The sequence below is a fragment of the Psammomys obesus genome, unplaced genomic scaffold, assembly GCF_907164565.1.
Source record: "Psammomys obesus unplaced genomic scaffold, mPsaObe1.curated_primary_1811, whole genome shotgun sequence".
Taxonomy (NCBI): domain Eukaryota; kingdom Metazoa; phylum Chordata; class Mammalia; order Rodentia; family Muridae; genus Psammomys; species Psammomys obesus.
Window position 1 is genome coordinate 6060212 of NW_026585580.1, and position 9101 is coordinate 6069312.

General features: G+C 37.4%; 1 pseudogene; it reads right to left on the reverse strand.

The window, feature by feature from the left end:
- Positions 1-6880: 6880 nt before the first annotated feature.
- LOC129677730 (U6 spliceosomal RNA) lies at positions 6881-7027 on the reverse strand (annotated as a pseudogene).
- Positions 7028-9101: the final 2074 nt, after the last annotated feature.

A 9101-nucleotide genomic window follows, 5' to 3' on the forward strand; every position in this document is an offset into this window, starting at 1 on the left:
CTATTATGTATCATGAAACTATCTTGCTATTATTGGCCTCTGGTGGTTACTTTGATAGATAAGATTCCTTGGCAAAATTTTGTAGTGTGAATAATTGAAGAGGGATGTAACAGCGGCAAATCTACATGAAACTTAACATAGATTTTCAAATTATATGATTCATAAAGCCTATATGACTTTTACCAATCTATTTTTATTGAAAATATTTGGAGATTCATACAAAGAAAACTTGTGAGCCACTTGAGAAACTCCATAAGACACACACAAAAAAGAGGGCAACCAATTTGGAATGGTCAAGCTCATAAATTTTTGTTCTTCAAATACTCCTCCTGCATATCTAGAGGAAATTGGCTAAAAGCAGAAGAGAGATGAGGCATGGAGATGGAGTGTTAAATTATAATTTTAACAGATCTTGTGTCATCTGAAAACAAACCACCAGGTAGATCAATGAGGAACTAGCCTCTTGGCATGCTCTTGAGAGATTACTTTTATTAAGTTCAATGAGCTGAGAAGAACCACACAAGTAGGCATATGAGTCGCAAAATTATCTGGCCTTGGTATGGGCACTGAATAAAAACCATGTTCGTAGCAGATTTATTTGTAATAGGCAGAGTCTGGAAACAGCCCAGATGTCCTTCAATTGAAGAATGGATACAGAAAAGGTGGTACATTTACACAATGGAATACTACTCAGAAATTAAAAACAAGGAAATAATGAAATTTGCAGGCAAATGGTGGGAACTAAAAAAGGTCATCCTGAGTGACATATCCCAAAAGCAGAAAGACACACATAGTATATACTCACTTATACGTGGATATTAGACATTAATATAGGATAATCATACTGAAATCTGTACACCTGAAGAAGCAAAGAAAGAAGGAGGATCCTGAGTAAGATGATCAGTCCTCATTTAGAAAGGCAAATGGGATAGATAGCAGAATAATGTGAAAATAGGGAACAAGACAGGAACCTACCACAGAAGGCCTCTGAAAGATTCTACCCAGGAGGGTATTAAAGCAGATGCTGAGACTCATAGCCAAACTTTGGGCAGAGTGCAAGGAATCTTATGAAAGAAGGGGGAAATAGAAAGACTTGGAAGGGTCTGGAGTTACACAAGGAGAACAACAGAACAAAAAATCTGGACCTAGGGGTCTTTTCTGAGACTGACATTCCAACCAAAGACCATGCATGTAAGGTAACCTAGAACCCCTGCACAGAGGTAGCCCATGGCAGTTCAGTATCCAAGTTTTCCTAGTAAGGGGAACAGGGACTGTCTCAGACATGAACTCCATGGCTGGATCTTTGATTACCTCCCCGTGAGGGGTGAGCAGCCTTGCCAGGCCACAAAGGAGTACTATGAAATACAGTCCTGATGAGACTGATAGGCTAGGGTAAGATGGAAGGAGAGGAGGTCCTCCACTATCAGTGGACTGGGGAAGGGGCATGGGAGTTGATGATGGAGGGAGGCAGGGCAGATTGGGAGGGGATGAGCGTGGTGCTACAGCTGGGATACAAAGTGAATAAATTGTAATAAATAAAAAATATATTAAAAAATAAAAAGCAGTTAGCTTCTTAGCTTAAAAATGAAAAAAAGCAATAGTTAGTTGAACAAAGGCATTCTTTTACTAACTTCGGTTTCCTGACTGTAAGTGAAACGTGACCAACTACTTCATATCTTCTTGCTTTGACTTCCATGCCATGATGTGCTACATGTTTGATCTACAAGCCAAAGTAAATCCTTTTTTCCTCAACATGCTTTTTATCAGGGCATTTTCTCACAACTACTGGAAAATAAACTGAGACAGAAAATATATACACAGTACATTTTTACACACATGCCCAGGCAGTTGAGAAAGAGCTGGAGCTTGCCATCAAAACTGTAAAAAAAAAAAAAAATCATATATACAGTTGTCAATAAACTCAGTAATATTAGCACATTTATGTTTCATGGCTGACATGATCATTCGGTTTTAATTTAAGCCTAATAATTGTGATACATTGTGAACAAAGGTTGAAAAATATCTTCTACTGTATATTAAAAAAAAAAATCAAAGATAGCTAAGAACTGGCTAGAAAAACTGAAAGCATCTATAATCTAAAACTTTTAGACACGGTTTATATAAAAAGAACACCTTGAGTGCCTACAGATTACCAGTTAATGTTATAAAATGTGTTGTATTACTGGAAAAATCTATAGATTGATTGCAAGCCCCATCAAAGTTACAATAATATTTCTTATTTTTTTAAATTTTTTAAATTAAACGTATTTATTTATTTATTACAGTTTATTCACTTTGTATCTCTGCTGCAGCCCCCTCCCTCATCTTCTCCCAGTCCCATTCACCCTCCCTCTTCTCCCCCAATGCCCTTTCCCTAGTCCCCTGATAGGGGAGGATCTCCTCCCCTTCTATACGACCGACCATAGTTTATCAAGTTTTTATCAAGGCTGGCTGCATCACCTTCCTCTGGCCTGGCAAGGCTGCACACCCCAGGGGAATGTGATCAAAGAGCCAGCCACTGAGTTCATGTCAGAGACAACTCCTGTCCCCCTTAGTAGGGAAACCCACTTGGAAACTGAGCATCCTACGGGCTTCCTTTGACTAGGGAGTCTAGATCCTCTCCATGCATGGTCCTTAGTTGGAGTATTGGTCTCTGTAGGCACCCCTGGGGGCCAGGTATTTTGGCTCTGTTCTTGCCGAGTTCCTGTCCCCTCCATGTCTTTCTATCTCCCTCTTCTTCCGTAAGGATTCCAGTACTCTGCCCGAAGTTTGACTATGAGTTCCACTATCTCCTTTGATACTCTGGTAAGATACAATATTTCTTACAGAAATAGAAAAAAAAACATTAAATTAATATGAAAGAAAATATATCCTAAATATCCATGATAGTTTAAACCAGAAAGAGCTTTGGTGAAGAAAATGCAATATCTCTTTTCAAATAACACTACAGAACTTGGGGTTGCATATCAGATACCATATATATCAGATATTTGTTATGATTTATAACTGGAACAAAATTATAGTTATAAACTCGAAATGAAATTATTTTATGGTTGTGGTTAACAGTAACATGAAGAACTATATTAAAGAGTGGTGAACTACTGATACAGAGCCTCAGTAACAAAAATAGCATGATCAGGAACAAAAATACATACAAGGAACTATAATCTACCATAAAAAAGTTTATAATAACTTCACTTGTTATGGCTATGTAAGTTTTCATAAAGGTATCAAAAAGATAAATCAAGGATAAATATCCTTCAGTTGTGATGCCAGAAAAACTAGGTAACATCGTGTAGAAGGAAAGCAGATTTCTACTTATCACTCTACACAAAAATAAATTCAAAGTATATAAAGAACTTAATGTGAAAACTGAAATTCTAAAAATGCTGTAAAAAAAAAGGGGGGGGTTTTCTGATAGGGACTCCTAAAATTCAGGAAATTTTTGGGAAAGATAACAGAGTGGGAGAGAAGCGTCAACAGCTATAATATCTGAACAACTCAGAAAATCAAATAACAACAACAAAAAAGACACATTCATCAAGCCAGTAAATAGGCAATGAATTGCATAGACATTACTGAAGAAGAATGGTCAGCCGATCAGTCCTTAGAGAATACCAAGTAAAAATGCTGTGAATTTACATCTCACTCTAGTAAGAATGGATATCACAAAATAAAAATGACAACAAATGTTGGTGTAGGTATGGTGATAACACATTTTTATTCCCTGATGGTGGTAGTCTAAACTACTGGAACTTTTATAGAAATCTGGATGACTGTTCTTCATCTTAAAAAAAGTTTAAAAAAGAACTACCATATGTCCACCAGGCTATTGCAGACAGATTTAGATACAAGATTGTATTTAATGTACCTATAAAGAACGAAATTTTAAAATTCACAAGAAAATGGATGGAACTAGAGATCATTATGATATTGAAATAAGTCAGAAACAGAAAGAAAAAATATTACATTTTCTAACTTATGCAGAATCTAGACTTTTTTTTCCGAATCAGTTTTTTTTTAAATTTTTTATTAATTACATTTTATTCATTTTGTATCCTCTCATAAGTCCCTCCCCCTCCCCTCCCGATCCCATCCTCCCTCCCCTTTCTGCATGCATGCCACTCCCCAAGTCCACTGATAGGGGAGGTTCTCCCCTTCTTTCAGATCTTAGTCTATCAGTTCTCATCAAAAGTGGCTGCATTGTCCTCTACTGTGGCCTGGTAAGGCTGCTCCCCCCTCAGGGGGAAGTGATCAACAAGCAGGCCAATCAGATTATGTCAGAGGCAGTCCCTCTTCGCATTACTATGTAACCCACTTGGACACTGAACTGCCATGGGCTATACCTGTGCAGGGGTTCCAGGTCATCTCCACGAATAGTCCTTGGTTGGAGTATGAGTCTCTGGGAAGTTCCCTGTGTTCAGATTTTCTTGTTCTGTTGCTCTCCTTGTGGAGTTCCCGTCCCCTCCAGCTCTTACTATTTCCCACTTCTTACACAGAATTCCATTCACTCTGCCCATCTGTTGGCCATCAGGCTCAGCATCTGCTTTGACAGTCTATACTGCAGAAGCTTTCAGAGGCCCTCTGTGGCAGGTTTCAAGGTTGTTTCCTGTTTTCTTCTGGCTTTCAGAGGCCCTCTGTAGCAGGTTCCGAGGTTGTTTCCTATTTTCTTTTTCTTCTGATGTCCATCCTCTTTGCCTTTCAGGATAGGGATTGAACATTTTAGTTAGGGTCCTCTCTTTTGCTTAGTTTGTTTAGATGTACAGATTTTAGTGGATTTATTCTATATTGTATGTTTATATGAGTGAGTATATAATATACCATGCGTGTCTTTTTGCTTCTGGGACAACTCACTCAGGATGACCCTTTCAAGGTCCCACCATTTACCTGCAAATTTCATGATTTCCTTATTTTTCATTGCTGAGTAATACTCCATTGTATAGATGTACCACAGTTTCTGCATCCATTCTTCAGTTGAGGGGCATCCGGGTTGTTTCCAGCTTCTGGCTATTACAAATAAAGCTGCTACAAACATGGTTGAGCAAATGTCCTTTTTGTGTACTTGCGCCACTTTTGGGTATATGCCTAGGAGTGGTACGGCTGGATCTTGAGGAAGCGCTATTCCTAGTTGTCTGAGACAGTGCCAGATTGATTTCCAGAGTGGTTGTATCAGTTTACATTCCCACCAGCAGTGGAGATGGGTTCCCCTTTCTCCACAACCTCTCCAGCATGTGTTGTCCCTTGACTTTTTCACCTTGGCCATTCTGATGGGTGTAAGGTGAAATCTCAGGCTTGTTTTGATTTGCATTTCCCTAATGGCTAATGAGGTTGAGCATTTCTTTAAGTGTTTCTCTGCCATTCGATATTCCTCTACAGAGAATTCTCTCTTTAGCTCTGTTCCCCATTTTTTAAGTGGATTACTTGGTTTGTTGCTTTTCAGCTTGTTTAGTTCTTTATATATATTGGATATGAGTCCTCTGTCAGATAAAGGGTTGGTGAAAATTCTTTCCCAATCTGTAGGCAGTCGCTTTGTTTTGATGACGGTGTCCTTTGCTTTACAGAAGCTTTTCAATTTCATGAGGTCCCATTTATTGATTGTTGCTCTTAGAGCCTGTGTTGTTGGTGTTCTGTTCAGGAAGTTTTCTCCTGCACCAATGAGTTCTAGGGTATTCCCCACTTTTTTTTCTAGCCGATTTAATGTGTCTGGTTTTATGTTGAGGTCTTTGATCCACTTGGACTTCAGTTTTGTGCAGGGTGATAAGTATGGATCTATTTTCATTTTTCTACAGGTAAACATCCAGTTGGATCAGCACCATTTGTTGAAGATGCTATCTTTTTTCCATTGTATGGTTTGGCATCTTTGTCAAAGGTCAGGTGTCCATAAGTGTGTGGGTTTTTTTCTGGGTCTTCTGTTCGATTCCATTGATCCACCATTCTGTTTCTATGCCAGTACCATGCAGTTTTCAAGACTGTTGCTCTATAGTACAGCTTGAGATCAGGGATGGAGATACCTCCAGAAGATCTTTTATTGTAGAGGATTGTTTTAGCAATTCTCGGTTTCTTGTTATTCCATACGAAGTTGAGAATTTTTCTTTCCAGGTCTGTAAAGAATTGTGTTGGCAATTTGATGGGAATTGCATTAAATCTGTACATTGCTTTTGGTAAGATGGCCATTTTTACTATGTTAATCCTGCCAAGCCATGAGCATAGGAGATCTTTCCATCTTCTCATATCTTCCTCTAATTCTTTCTTCAGAGACTTGAAATTTTTTTCATCCAAGTCTTTGACTTCCTTGGTTAGGGTTACACCAAGGTACTTTATGTCATTTGTGGCTATTGTGAAGGGTGTTGTTTCTCTAATTTCTTTCTCAGCTCTTTTGTCTTTTGTATACAGGAATGCTACAGATTTGTTTGAGTTAATTTTGTATCCAGCAACTTTGCTGAAGGTGTTTATCAGCTGTAGGAGTTCCCTGGTAAAGTTTTTGGGGTCACTCATATATACTATCATATCATCTGCAAATAGTGATAATTTGACTTCTTCCTTTCCATTCTGTATGTATCCCCTTGATCTCCTTCAACTGTCTTAGTGCTCTAGCAAGGACTTGAAGAGATATGGAGAGAGTGGGCAGCCTTGTCTTGTCCCAGATTTCAGTGGGATTGCTTTAAGTTTCTCTCCGTTCAGTTTGATGTTGGCTATAGGCTTGCTGTATATCGCCTTTACTATGTTTAGATATGTGCCTTGTATCCCTGATCTCTCCAGTACTTTAAACATGAATGGATGTTGGATTTTGTCAAATGCTTTTTCAGCATCTAGGGAGATTATCATGTGGTTTTTTTCTTTCAGTTTTTTAATATGGTGGATCACATTGATGGATTTCCGTAAAAATATGGAACGCTTCACGAATTTGCGTGTCATCCTTGTGCAGGGGCCATGCTCGCTTTGGCAGCACATATACTAAAATTGGAACGATATAGAGAAGAATCTAGACTTTTTGTAACTAAAAAAAAAAAATACATAAGAAAAGGTGGAAGAATAACAAATGGAGGAGTCCCAAAAGCAAAGTGAGAGCAAATGACTCAATAATGCAAAGAATAATGCCAATTATCACATATTATTGTGTAAGAAATCTAGATTTAAAAGCCAGAGTAGTAAATGTAAAATTTCACAAGCAGAAGTAGATTCCACATACAAATCTCAAAATAAAACATTCGAAGTTTTACAGTTGCTTCTTTTAATTGCATTATTTATTTCTCTCTATATCTATCTATATATTTATATATATAGATAGATATAGAGATAGATAGATAGATAGATAGATAGATAGATAGATAGATAGACGGACAGATAGATGGTAGCTAGCTACGTAGTGATGTAGGTAGGTCCGTAGATATATAGATAGATTTGTGAGTATCAATGGGATCAGAGAAAGGGGAAACAATGAAATATGATAAAAGGATGAACACCAGAAAAATAAAATTGTACATGTATATAAAAATATTTTGTAAAATTACCAGAAAACTTACTTAAAGATTATAAAAATATAAATTTCTTTTAAAACAAAGAGCTTGCCAGTCAAATTGACACAAGCTAGGATCATCTGGGAAGGAAAAATCTCTACTGAGGAATTATCTTCCTAAGACTGAGATGTAGTCAAGCCTGCTGGGGATTTTCTTTTTTAATTAAAATGTATTTTTATTTTAATTTTATTCTTAGATTATAATTACAGTCTTTCTTTTTCTCCCCCAAACCCTCCCATATATTCCTCTCTATTGTCCTTAATGTTTTTTCAAATTTTTTCACTGATTGTTATTGCATTCATATATGATTATGTTTTTGGCATTGACAAACAAATTGGTGTGCTCTTCAAAACGTTTAAAATAGGACTTGCATATCATCTAGCCATTCAACTCCCAGGTTGGTCCTCAAAAGAATCAAAATGGTTTACTGTAGAAATACACTTCACTTTCGTGATTTTTGCAGCCCCAGTCAAAAGTGCCAAGTGATAAAAATCTTCTTGAGTGACTGGTGGCAAATATGTGGATAATGAAATGTGTTATACATGCAGTGTTTTTGCTTTTTGTTATAAAGAGCTAGATAGTCCTAACTAAAATAATGGAACTTGAGATGTTACTATGTTATTCAAAACCCCTCCTATGTGTAATTGTGGTGGAACATAGTGGAAAGGACATGAAAGGAAATGTGCGACAGTAGGATGTGGATGAGAGGAATAAGAAGCTGCTCGGAAGGGTACTGGTGGGATTGATAATTACATGAGTTCACTCTAGCATATAAAGAAACAGTGCAATAAACCCTATTAATTTGTATAACTTTGTGCTCTCACAACAAAGAGGAGGCAATAAAGCTAAATCATGAAAAGTGAAATAAAAGTGCCTTACCAGGAATGAAGACTCAGTAGTTATGCGTATTTCTCTTGTAGGGTACCAGAAATTGGTTCCCAACACACACATAGGTATCTCAGAAACACCTGAACTCAAGCCCCAGGGAACCTGACACCTCTCTCTGTCCTCTGAAAACACTGTGATCATGTGCACAAACCAAAGCAGAAACACACACACACACACACACACACACACACACACACACAATACATATATGTGTGTGTGTTGCATAGAATATATATAATTTAAAAAGAAAAAAATAGTTTTAAAAACCATTAGGATTTCTGAAATAATATTTTTCTGAACTCTTTTATCTCAACCTTAAATAGGAACTAAACCTATATGTTATTATCTGAACAGGCTGAGTTAGAGTTAGGAATTAAGGACTATCTTAGCATACTGTGATCATCACCATTAAAGAAGCCAAAACCATTCAATGGAAAAAAGACAGCATCTTCAACAAATGGTGCTGGTCCAACTGGATGTCCACATGCAGAAAAATGAAAATAGATCTATATTTATCACCCTGCACAAAACTAAAGTCCAAGTGGATCAAAGACCTCAACATAAAACCAGATACTCTAAATCTGTTAGAAGAAAAAGTGAGGAACAGCCTAGAACTCATTGGCACAGGAGACAACTTCCTGAACAGAACACCAACAGCACAGGCTCTAAGAGCAACAATCAATAAATGGGACCTCA